Below are 12,521 nucleotides of genomic sequence, written 5' to 3' on the forward strand. Positions count from 1 at the left end.
CAAATGGCTTTAGAACTTATGGGATACAGCCCACTGCTTGACATAGCCATGATGGGTGCTGCTTGGTTGAGACATGGCCCCGAGAGCGATGTGCCCTGAGGACTTCATGCTGTTATGGACTTCTGCTCTACTTGTTACCCTCACGTCCCTCTAAGAATTGTATGAACACTCTAAGGGGGCTTCCAGCCCCACACTGGGCAGTATCTCTGGCACTCACAGTAATAATGCTTGATCTCTTTCAGGTACTGCTGCTGGAACAGATTAATGCTTCAATCATCACCCTAGGAAAGAACTTAGAAATGTTATTTCTATGTTCAGCTATGACCACTACCCTTAGAAAGCATTTGGAAGCTTTCTTCTTTTCCGACTAGAACCATGGAAGCTGTTCCAGAGAAGAAAAAGAATGTTGCCAATGTGCCAGAAACCCTTAAGAAAAAGGTTCCTGCTGTGTCAGAAACCCATAAGAAAAAACGAAGGAATTTCACAGAGTTGAAGGTGAAGCACCTGAGGAAGAAGTTTGCCCTGAAGACACTGTGACAGGCAAGGAGGAAGCTCATCTATGAGAAGGCAAAGCGCTATCACAAGGAGTGCAGGCAGATGTACCGCACTGAGATTCGGATGGCCAGGATGGCAAGGGAAGCTGGGAACTTCTATGTGCCCGAAGAACCAAAACTGGCCTTTGTCATCAGAATCCGAGGTATCAATGGACCCAAAGGTCCACAAAGTATTGCAGCTTCTTTGTCCTTGACAGATCTTCAATGTCACATTTGTTAAGCTCAAAAAGGCTTCAATTAACATGCTGCGGATTGTGAAATCATACACTGCATGGGGGTACCCCAACCTGAAGTCAGTAAATGAGCTCATCTACAAGTGAGGCTAAGGCAAAATCAGTAAGAAGTGGGTTGCCTTGACAGATAATTCCTTGATTGCTCAACCTCTTGGTAAATTTGGCATTATCTGCATGGAGGATCTAGGTCATGAGATCTATACAGTTGGGAAATGCTTCAAGGAAGTGAATAACTTCCTGTGGTCCTTCAAATTATATTCCCTATGAGGTGGAATGAAGAAAAAGACAACTCACTTTGTGGAAGGTTGAGATGCTGGCCACATGGAAGACCAGATAAACAGGTTTATTAGACAGATGAACTAAGGTGTCACCCATGGTATTTTTGTAATCTGGTCAGTTAATAAACAGTCACAGCTTGGCAAATTAAAAAATAAAAAGAAAGCATTTGGAAAAATAAATTGTTAGTGAAGCTAGGTTAAGATGTTTTTGCTACTGGCTCTAATGTAGAAAACTATAGGGAACAATTTGAAGTTCAGAAAGGCACAGTCTTAATTAAGCTATGGACATTTTATGGTCAGGGAACAAAAACAATGGTAGGATTGACTGATGTGACTTTCACCGGGGCTGGACTGGTGATGATTGATTTCTTATATCCATTTTTGCCCCCAGCTTCCTGATATGATTTAATAAGAATTGCTGATAAATAGATATGCATTCTGAGGATTTAAAAAATATATGACTGATTTTTATATTTTATATATTTTTAAGATTTGTGATTCTTTTAAGATTCTTATAAGATTAGTTTAAAATATAGATAATAATTAATCCTTTCTGCAATAATTAATCCTTTCTCCAAATTGCCACCTGCCAGTAAAAGAAACTGGCTGAGAAAACGACTTCGATTGCTCACACTTTGTTAATCTATAACAAGTTGCTTAGTTACAAATGGATGTGGGTTCTTGGGAATAATTTGTTTTCTTTACTTGTACTATATAATATTATTTCTTGTAAAAGTATTGGGCCACATACTGTTTTTCATAGTTATTCACTAGAAGAAAACTAGAACGTAATCATGTTACAATTTTATGCTACTTGAAAGATTTTCCTAGGATATATAAACCATAGGAGAAAGAATAAAGTTGTTTGAACATTGTTCCTTCCATCCATCAACTACACACACACACACACACACACACACACACACACACACACACACACAAAGTTTATGTGAGAGTATGATGGAACATTGTTCTTTCTAACCATTAACTATGTGTATGTATGTATATATGTAAAGTTTATGTGAGATTATTTTGGAACTTCGTTCCTTCCACCCTCCAAGTGAGACTGTTTATATATATATACACACATACATATATATGTGTGTATATATATGTTTGTATGTGTGTATATGTGTATGTATATATGCATATATGTATATATGAATGTGTTTATATGTATATATGCATGTATATACATATATATGCATATATGCATTTTTGTATGTATATATGTATGTGTATGTATAAAGTTTGTATGAGAGTATGTTGGGAATTTGTTCCATCCATAAAATCTGTATGTATGTAAAGCTTGTCTGAGTGTGTGTTGTAGTTTGTCCCATCCACCAATTGTGTATAATATGTATAATGTACAATGTACAATGTATATGTATATGTGAAATGCTTGGAGCCTGCTTGCTGGAATTTTGCTACATCCATTCTACGTGTGAATGTGTATATATCTGTCTATTTGTCTGTCTGTCTATGCATATATGTATGAATGTATGAAGTTATTGGAGTCTGCCTTTTGCTTCATTTACTCAGTGTGTATGTATGTGTATTGTCTGGATGAATTTTTTTCTTTCCTTTTATTTTAAAAGAGTTCAGAGTTTTTGCTGGCCACAGAGAATGCCAGGCCCGGTAAATTAGGCTTTGTTTCATCAGAGAAAAGTTTGCTTAATAATTTCTCTAATTACTGGCTGCCACAGGCAGCAGCTCCTGTCAGTATCGGCGGAGCCCTGTCAGTGGCTCCCCTGTTGACTGCTAGTCTCAGTTTACTCACCTCATGGATCACAAAGCTGGCTATTGGCATTGGACAGAAGCAGGGGAGAATGAGTTGGTTTACAAAATGTGTGTCCTTGTCAAAGCCTGGAGTGTGGGGGTAGATCTGGCTGGGTGGAGAGGGTGAATGTAGCATGGGAGGATCCTGTGAGTTGGTGAGTAGATAGAGCAGGTACTGGCAGATTATTAGAAGTTGGTTATGGTACATGCAGGTGTGGCCAGATTAGGCTGGGAAACTGGATGTACAACCTGGGCTAGATCTGGGGTGTTGGGGAGAGTGTATGGAAAGGAAGGTCAGGCAGACTCACTAGGTTAGACCTGGAGAAGAATGTATATAGTATTTGTTTGGAACGGTTGTTCTTGGAAACAAACAAGGATGGAAATGTTATGATCTCGAATGACATGTTTGTGTGTCAACACTGATAAGATACAGAATGTCAGAATTAGCTTCAGACTTCAGAGTGACACAAACCTAGAGTCACTTGGGAAGAGAACATTACTTAAGGACTTGCCTTTTCCTCATTAGCCTGTGGCTATGGGCTGTGGCACATTCATTTCTTTTATTGTTAACTGATGTAGGAAAGTCTAGTCTTCTGTAGATGGTACCATCCCTAAGAAGGTGGACCTGGGCTTTGTAAGACAGGTAGCTGAGCATGCCAGATGGAACAGGCCAATAAACAGGATTTTCCCCCATGAATTAATTCTGCTTTAGTCCCCACCTTCTGGTTTCTGCCTGAATTCCTGCTTTGGTTTTCCTCCATGACGGACTACAATCTTTTCCTTCCGGTATTGTTTTTAGTCAGTGTTTTAAGGCAGCAACAGAAAACAGACTAGGACATATAGCAATGAGTATCAGACTTCTCAGGTTATTTTCATCAGAACCATGTAGAGCAGGACTCATATCTTTATTTTATAAATGAGAAAAAAATAGGTTCAATGGCCTAACAAAGGCTGCACAGCTAGTCTGTTGCAGAACTAGCATTTAAACTCTTGTCTGTTCGAATACTGACAAAAATTCTTTGTGCAATCAACCTTAGTCAAGATACTAAAACTCTTTATATGCTTTACTATATATTTCCTAGTTGACTTTCAGAAGAATCATCCACCCCACAGAGAATGCTAAACATGTACCTTTGCAGCATTTGTCTTCACTTCCTGGTGATTCCATGCCTGAGCTATTACTCCAGATAACTATCCACTAAGGCTTATAAGGATCAATTTGACTTTTAAAGTTGTGATAATGACTAGAGTCTCAGGTTTCTTTCTGAAGTTTCTTCATAGGCTGGAAGTTTTTCCTGACTTCTTGTACTCTGAGTACAGATTATTCTCTAAGTTCCCTGGCTTGAAGTATTTTTTTTTCCTTGCTGGCTGTGATGTCTCTCTTCTCTATTACTTCCTAATTCTCTTTATTAAAACAGTGTCTCTATTTTTATACTTGTGATAACTATTCATTCTGTCTATTCTGTCAACCTATCAGAATATAATGCACAGTTCACAATTGCTTAGTAGCTACTCTTCAGTACGAACTAAGTTATCTAGTTACAATTCTAATTAGAGAAAAACTGTTGAAGAAAATCACCAAATAAAATAACCCTGTATGCAAAGTATATAGAGAATGATAAGATGTATGTTAACAAGGTAATTTTCCAGGTTTATGTTTTGTTCAGCAAAAAACTGAATAGTTTTCAAAAAAGAATTATGGGTTACTTGGGAACAAAAATCAAACATACAGAATATGAATAAAAATGAAGGTTGTACAAAGGTTTTCGAGGGAAGGAAATTGGAAATTTTTCTTTCACAGTTAAAGTTACCTAAGATAAAATGAATTCATTTATAAGATTTTTGCAAAGTTAGCCTTAGTTGCAAGGTTGCACACACACAGATAATCTTAGCCCCTTAGAGGTTGTCATAGGAGGGTTGTGAATTCAGGCTCAGCCTGGGCTGCATAAAAGACTCTCTAATAAAAACAAACATGGATGGACCTGGAGGACATCATCCTGAGTGAGGTAACCCAATCACAAAAGAACTCACATAATATGTACTCACTGATAAGTGGATATTAGCCCAGAAACTTAGAATACCCAAGATATAAGATACAATTTNCNAAANNCATGAAACTCAAGAAGAANGAAGACCAAAGTGTGGACACTTTGCCCCTTCTTAGAATTGGGAACAAAACACCCATGGAAGGACTTACAGAGACAATGTTTGGAGCTGTGACAAAAGGATGGACGATCTAGACTGCCATATCTGGGGATCCACCCCATAATCAGCTTCCAAACGCTGACACCATTGCACACACTAGCAAGATTTTGCTGAAAGGACCCAGATATAGCTGTCTCTTGTGAGACTATGCTGGGGCCTAGCAAACACAGAAGTGGATTCTCACAGTCAGCTATTGGATGGATCACAGGGCCCCCAATGGAGGAGCTAGAGAAAGTACCCAAGGAGCTAAAGGGATCTGCANCCCTATAGGTGGAACAACATTATGAACTAACCAGTACCCCTGAGCTCTTGACTCTAGCTGCATATGTATCAAAAGATGGCCTAGTCGGCCATCACTGGAAAGAGAGGCCCATTAGACTTGTAAACTTTATATGCCCCAGTACAGGGGAATGCCAGGGCCAAAAAGTGGGAGTGTGGGGGTAGGGGAGTGGGGGGGAGGGTATGGGGGACTTTTGGGATAGTATTGGAAATGTAAATGGGGAAAATACCTAATAAAAATAAATAAAAAAATAGTTACTCAAAACAAAACAAAAAACCCCAAACAAACAAAAAGTCTTAACATCAATGATACATATACAAGTCTAGAATTTGACCATTGTTAAAATGTCAGAGCTTTCTTGGATCACTAGTTTGTGTTATTTTTTAAAACTTTTTTTCATATAACAGGGGGGATCATGTTTTTGCCCTGCTTAAAAGCCCAAATCTTCCCTTATTCTTCTCACATCTCTATCCACCCAATTTTATGTTCTGTCTCTCTCTCCAAACAAAGACAATACTTATTTTAAAACAAATGAAACATTTAAAATCCGTTAAATGGTTTTTTTTTTTTTAATTTTTGTTTTTTGAGACAGGGTTTCTCTGTGTAGCCTTGGCTGTCCTATAACTTACTCTGTAGACCAGACTGGCCTCAAACTCAGCAATTCACCTGCCTCTGCCTCTCAAGTGCAACATAAACCAGAGAACAAAACACAGCAAGCCCTGAGTGATCCATATATAGTTGGAAAACAACGAAAAGGTCTTAAAATAACCTTTATGAATATGATAGAGCTCTTTAAGGAGGAAACAAGTAAATCCTTTAAAGAAATGTATGAATACACAAACAGTGGAAAGAAATGAAGAAAACCATTTAAGACCTGAAAGCAGAACTAGAGTTAATAAAGAAAATCGAAACTGAGAAGAATCTGGAAATGAAAAATTTAGGAATTTGAACAGTAACCTCAGAGACAAGAATAGAATAGAAATAGAATAGAAAGGATGGTAGAGAGAGTCTCAGGCACTGAAAATACAATAGAAAAAATGGATAACTTGGTTTAAGAAAATTATATATATATATACATACATATATATATATGTATATGTATATACCTCCTGGCACAATACATCTAGGAAATCTGGGATACTATTAAAAATACACAAACACACACACACACAAAGAGAGAGGGGGGAGGGCAGAGAGAGAGAGAGAGAGAGAGAGAGAGAGAGAGGAATCAACAAAAGCTACTATTTAATATCTCTCAACATCAATGGTCTCAATTCCCCAATAAAAAGAAGCAGATTGACAAAATGCATGTGAAAATAAGATCCATTTTCTGATTGTACCATGAAACACACTTCAATATCAAGGATAGATATCACCTCAAGGTAAAAGGATCAAGAAATATATTCTGAGTAAATGGACCTAAAAAGCCAGCTTGTGGATCCATTTAATATCTAATTAAATAGACTTCAAATCACAGATAGGAGAATGATGGGAAGGACACTACATATTCATCAAAGGAAAAAATCCAGTAAGAGAATATTGCAATTATCACATCTATACATCAAACACAGGGGCACCCAAGTTTATAAAGAAAAAAACTACTACACTTTAAATCATATTTTGACCTTTATGCATTGATAGTGGGAGACTTCAAAACTCCACTCTTGCCATTAGACAGGTCATCCAGAAAACTAACTAACTAGCTAACTAACTAACTAACTAACTATACAGAAATGTAGGAGCTAACAGACCTTATAAACCAAATGATCTTAAGAGATATTTACAGAACATTTCACCCAAACACAAAATAATATACATTCTCTGCAACTCCTGGAACTTTAGCTAAAACTGACCACATGCATGGAAACAGAACAAATCTCAGCAGACACAAGAAAATCAAAATAACATCATGCATACTATTTGACATGCAGATAGAACAGGTATCAACAGATTAAAGCTGGGTATCAAAAATTACAGTAGTAATTGAAACCTTAAAACCATACAGAAGCTGAGCATCTCACAACTGAATGGAAAAAATGGTGGCATGAGATAAATGAAAAATAAATTTAAAGCTTTGTAGAAGTGAATCAACACAAATGTAAAACTTATGGAACACAATATGAGGGTTGTTTTAAGAGGCAAGTTCAAAGCACTTAGTGCCTACATAAAAGAAAAGAAAGAGTGGAGAGACGTCATGCTAGCAACATAACAGTACAACTGAAGGCTCAAGAACCAAAGGAATAAATCACACCTGAAAGGAATAGATGACAAGTAATCATCACACCCTGGGCTGAAATTAATAGAATAGTAAATAAATAAAAAAAAAAATAAAAACAATGATGCAGAGAGTTGTTTCTTTGAGAAAATCAATAAAATTGATAAACCAATATCTAAATTAACTAAAAGGGTGAGAGGGAATATCCAAATTAACAAAATAAGAAATGAAAAGGAGTACACAACAACGGAAACTGAGGGAATCTTGAGAACTATAAGGACATTCTTTAAAAACCTGCACTCCATCAAATTGAAAAATCTAAAAGAAAGGGACAATTTTTCGTTAGTTACCACTTATCAAAGTTAAACCATAATTGGATAAGCCATTTACACAGATCTATAACCCCTGGTGAAAGCAGTCATTAAAACTCTCCTAACCAAAAGAAGCCCAGAGCCAGATGGTTTTAGCTTAGAATTCTACCAGACGTTCAAAGAACTAATTCCAATACTCTTCATATTGTTTCACAAAATGCAAACAGAAGGAACACTGCCAAATTCATTTCACAAGGCCAAAGTTACCCTGATACTCAAATCACATAAAGGCCTAACAAAGAAAGAAAATTGCAGACTAAGTTCCCTTATGAACATGTGTAAAAATACTCATTAAAATACTTGTAAACCAAATCTAAGAACACATCTAAAAGTTTATCCACCATGATCAAGTAAGTTTCATCTTAGAGATGCATGGATGTTCAATATATGAAAATAAGTAAATGTAATCCACCACATAAACAAACTAAAAGAAACAAACCACATGATCATCTCATTCAATACAGAAAATGCCTTTGTCAAAATGCAACACCTCTTTATGTTTAAAGTTCTGGAAATATTAGAGATACAAAGGGCATACCTTACCATACTAAAGGTGATTTAAAACAAGCCCACAGCCAACATCAAATTAAATGGAGAGTCACTCAAAGCAATTCCACTAAAATCAGAAATGAGACATCTCTTTCCATACTTATTCAATATAGTACTCTAAGTTTTAGCTTCCTAGCTAGAATAAGACGACTGAGTAAGATCAAGATAGAAACCACTTATCTTTATTTGCAGATGATATGATAATATACATAAGTGACCCTAAGAACTCCATCTACTTTAGGTTCCAACTCTGCAAATATGCCATAACTTCCTCTTTACAGTTGGACCTCTGGGAGGTGAAGGGGTAAACCACAAAGTTTGCAGAAAGGCAAGATTGCATACCTCTCAAACAAGGAACTAAGAAGGGCTAAGTAACTGTACAAACTGCTGAAGAAATGAGCAATCCCCTTTGGCAGTGCCCAAATACACAGTCTCCGGCTTCTTGGGTTCAATTATAGTCCAAAGTTAGTAAGGCAGTAATGCTGTGGAATCACCAGGCATCATTCAACATGTATTGGGGCTCGAGCAGTTTGAAGATGGTCCATATACTTAGGGTCCTGAAACTTTCTCCCTCTCAAGAGAGCTCTAGCAACTTTGGCCTCATCTGCTAGTTCATCAAGGAAATGTTACAGGGCCAATGATTATTAGCTAATACCAGGGCACCAATACGGATGTTCTGGGTTCATCACTGTGGCAGTGTTTTCTGCCATTGGAAAAGTTGCACCTGCAACATAAACTGCAGTTTAGCAGGGATCAATTCCTCCCATGACGGGTTGATGCACTAAGCCAACAGGGCATATTCCCATTTTTAGCCTCCAGAGGGACACCGGCTCTAAAAGTCTGCCATGTTGCTGCTCCCCTGTATTTTATTTTACACACACACACACACACACACACACACACACACACACACACACACACACCTTTCATTTCACCTTACAGATTCTTTATGTATATATTATGGCTTCCAGTTTAATGTTTTTATGGAATTCTTTGAGTATATGAACAAGTGGGTGATTGAGTCTACATCTGCTTCTTGTGTCCTTTCCTGGGCTCTTTTCCTTCTGATTGTTTGTTTTGTCCTATTCCAATGTGTTAGTTATATTTTATCTTATTCTGTTTTATTTCCTTTTATTATTATTATCCTTAAGATGCTTGCTTGTTTCCTAATGAAAGAGAGAAAGTGAGTGGATCCATAAGGGAGAAGTGGTGAGGACCTACTGGGAGGAGTAGGAGGAGGGGAAATGGTAATCAGGATATGTTGTGTGAGAAAAACTATTTTAAATAGAAGGGAAAATGAAAAAAAAAAGAATGAATGAAATAGGATCTCTTTGCAGAAATTGGCAACAAATGGAAAATAATTAGCGGATAACGATTAGTGTTATTTCTGTAACAGCCATTGTTGGGTTGGACTACCAAGACCACAGCAATAAATCTCCTCTTAATTCTTTCTTTCTTCCTTTCTTTCTTTCTTTCTTTCTTTCTTTCTTTCTTTCTTTCTTTCTTTCTTTCTTTCTCTCTCTCTCTCTCTCTCTCTCTCTCTCTCTCTCTCTCTCTCACACACACACACACACACAACAGCACACATGCATGTGTGGTGTTATTTTAAAGGGACTGGTGGTGGCTGGAGATCTGGCTCAGCAGTTAAGAACACTGGCTGCTCTTTTCCCGAGGTCCTGAGTTCAACTCTCAGAAACAACATGATGGCTCACAACCATCTGTAATGGGCTCTGATGCCCTCTTCTGTCATGCAAACATACATGCAGATAGAGCACTCATATATAAAATAAATAAGTAAATCTTAAAGGGGTTGCTATAGGCACAAAACACCCCAAGACCAAGTTCTTAGCACAAAGGAGATTTATTTGCCTAGAGAGACAAAGGACAAGGAATAAAAGACAAGGACAGGAGGTAGAGGACAGGGGAGAAGGGGAAGGGAACAAGGGAGAGAGGGAGGAAGGGTATTTGTTCCAGAGGACAAAAGACTGTCTCTAAATAGAGAAGAAACCAACAGGCTCATAGGCAAATGGCAGTTTATAAAGGTAAAATGGGAAACCCCATGTTCCAATGAAGTGTTTCATTTTAATTGGTCATGTTAATTAGGTGAGCCTTTGATTGCTGGATTTCAATACTTTGGTAGCTGGACCCTGGTAGTCAGCCTCAATAGGAGGAAGTGGCCAAATAAGGGAACAGACCTTGGTGGCTAGCGTCAGCAATGTAATCTAATGGTTTTTAGCAAGGCAGAGGGAATGGGGGAGAAGGGCAAGGCCTGACAGAGCCATGCTGACTATGTCAGGGCTGGCTAGAATTCCTTCATTTTTATTTTTTTTTTCAATTCTGTTCCTTTAGAGAACCCTAACTAGTGTGCCTTGTTTTCTACCACAAGTACCCCTCATAAAATACAATGTGTAAATCTAATACTTTCTATCCATGTCCTCTTCCTCTAATATATATCTTTATTTGCTAATATCTATATGTTTATATTTATATAAATACTTCCTCTTGACAATATAGCAAACTATAAATACTTAGAAAGTATTTAATAGCTATGCATACTTGAGAAGACTGGCTAATCTCTTTGTATTTTAATTTCTTCAATTATTTTATGAAGAAATAGTATTAGGATTACTTAATAGAGTTTTTAAATTCAATCAACTGGTAATATGTGTAAAACACAATTCTTGAAACATGGAACATGTTCTGTGATGATTGTTACACGTAAATTCTATTTTAACAGACTTAAAATATTTTCATTATTTTTTTCTGATATTAAAATCATAACATACATAACATGATTCATGTGACACATAAACTAATGTAAAAGGAAGCAAAAATAATGCTCTCCTTATGAGCTGTTGCCCCTATATATAGTTTAAAAAAGATTTTACAGTTCTATTGGGCTATTGTGGCAGAGTCTCTTGGAATAATTCTATTTTTATCTGACATAAGACTGTGGCATGCTTTTTAAATAAGGTCAAGTTATCCAGTTGTTCTAGTTGTATTTTGCTCTTGTAATACTGGAGTATTGTTGATATATTGGCTATATAGACATATACAGGAGAAACATTCTGTAGTCCTACTATTAGGTTTGTAAATGTAAACCACAGCTGTTACTTCAAAGCAAATATGAGATAGTTTATTTGCAGCCATATATATAAACAACCATCGCTGTGGAATATATATTTATGTTACCCTGAAATGGCATCTTCTACTGTGGAAGAGATTACATGGAATGCTACGCACACTCCAGTGTAGTCTGCTTGACAGGCTGAGAAACCTGGAAGCACTCACAAGGCAAAGAGTTCCAGAGAAACTCACCTCCTGGAACCTTGGCGTTCTCATAACCCGTATACTCATACCCTATCCCCGAGTTAGTCTGGTGGATGGATTCATGTGCTCTTTTTTAGTATTATTTTATTATAAGTGCCTTTGAAGATTGAATTATGACATAGCTAAGGCTTTACCAGTGTTCCAACATCCTAGAAAATCCTTGAAGCTGACAAACTTGGAATTCAGTAGGAATTCAGTGAGAAGGTTGTCTATTCAGTAACATTCAAATTTATTTCTAGTAGAGATGGTGAAACTAATTAGGCATTACAAAGAAAGGAGGCAGAATAGCTCAGGGCTGGTCTGCATAGTGTTTACTTGACACAATAGCCAGTCTTACCCAGGCAATGGCCTAGAGAATAGATGGGTTTACCATGAAAGAGTTAGGGAATCCCCCTGTGACAGGTTTCTTCACTAGGCCCAAAGAAACAGCCTAAATCAGGCATTTACTAAGAACTCCTGGTGGTAGGCTTAACAATAGACTAGCATTAAACCTGGCTCCCTTCTTAGTGGCAGCAGCCTGGTCCCCACCTTCTTTGGATGTATACATTCCTATGTTTTGTGTCACTGTAACTCGGCAGATGTATCTCGCCTGGTTTCTTGTTATTCTTCTGTATAAAAAGTTTTGATGCCAATCACAAAGGAACTCACACAATATGTATTCACTGATAAGTGGATATTAGCCCAAAACTTAGGATACCCAAGATATAAGATACAATTTGCTAAACGC

General features: G+C 37.3%; 1 pseudogene; it reads left to right on the forward strand.

Moving 5' to 3' along the window:
• The first annotated feature begins 375 nt into the window (after window positions 1-375).
• Window positions 376-1,218, forward strand: LOC110287470 (annotated as a pseudogene).
• Window positions 1,219-12,521: the final 11,303 nt, after the last annotated feature.

The sequence above is a fragment of the Mus caroli genome, chromosome X (assembly GCF_900094665.2).
Source record: "Mus caroli chromosome X, CAROLI_EIJ_v1.1, whole genome shotgun sequence".
NCBI lineage: Eukaryota > Metazoa > Chordata > Mammalia > Rodentia > Muridae > Mus > Mus caroli.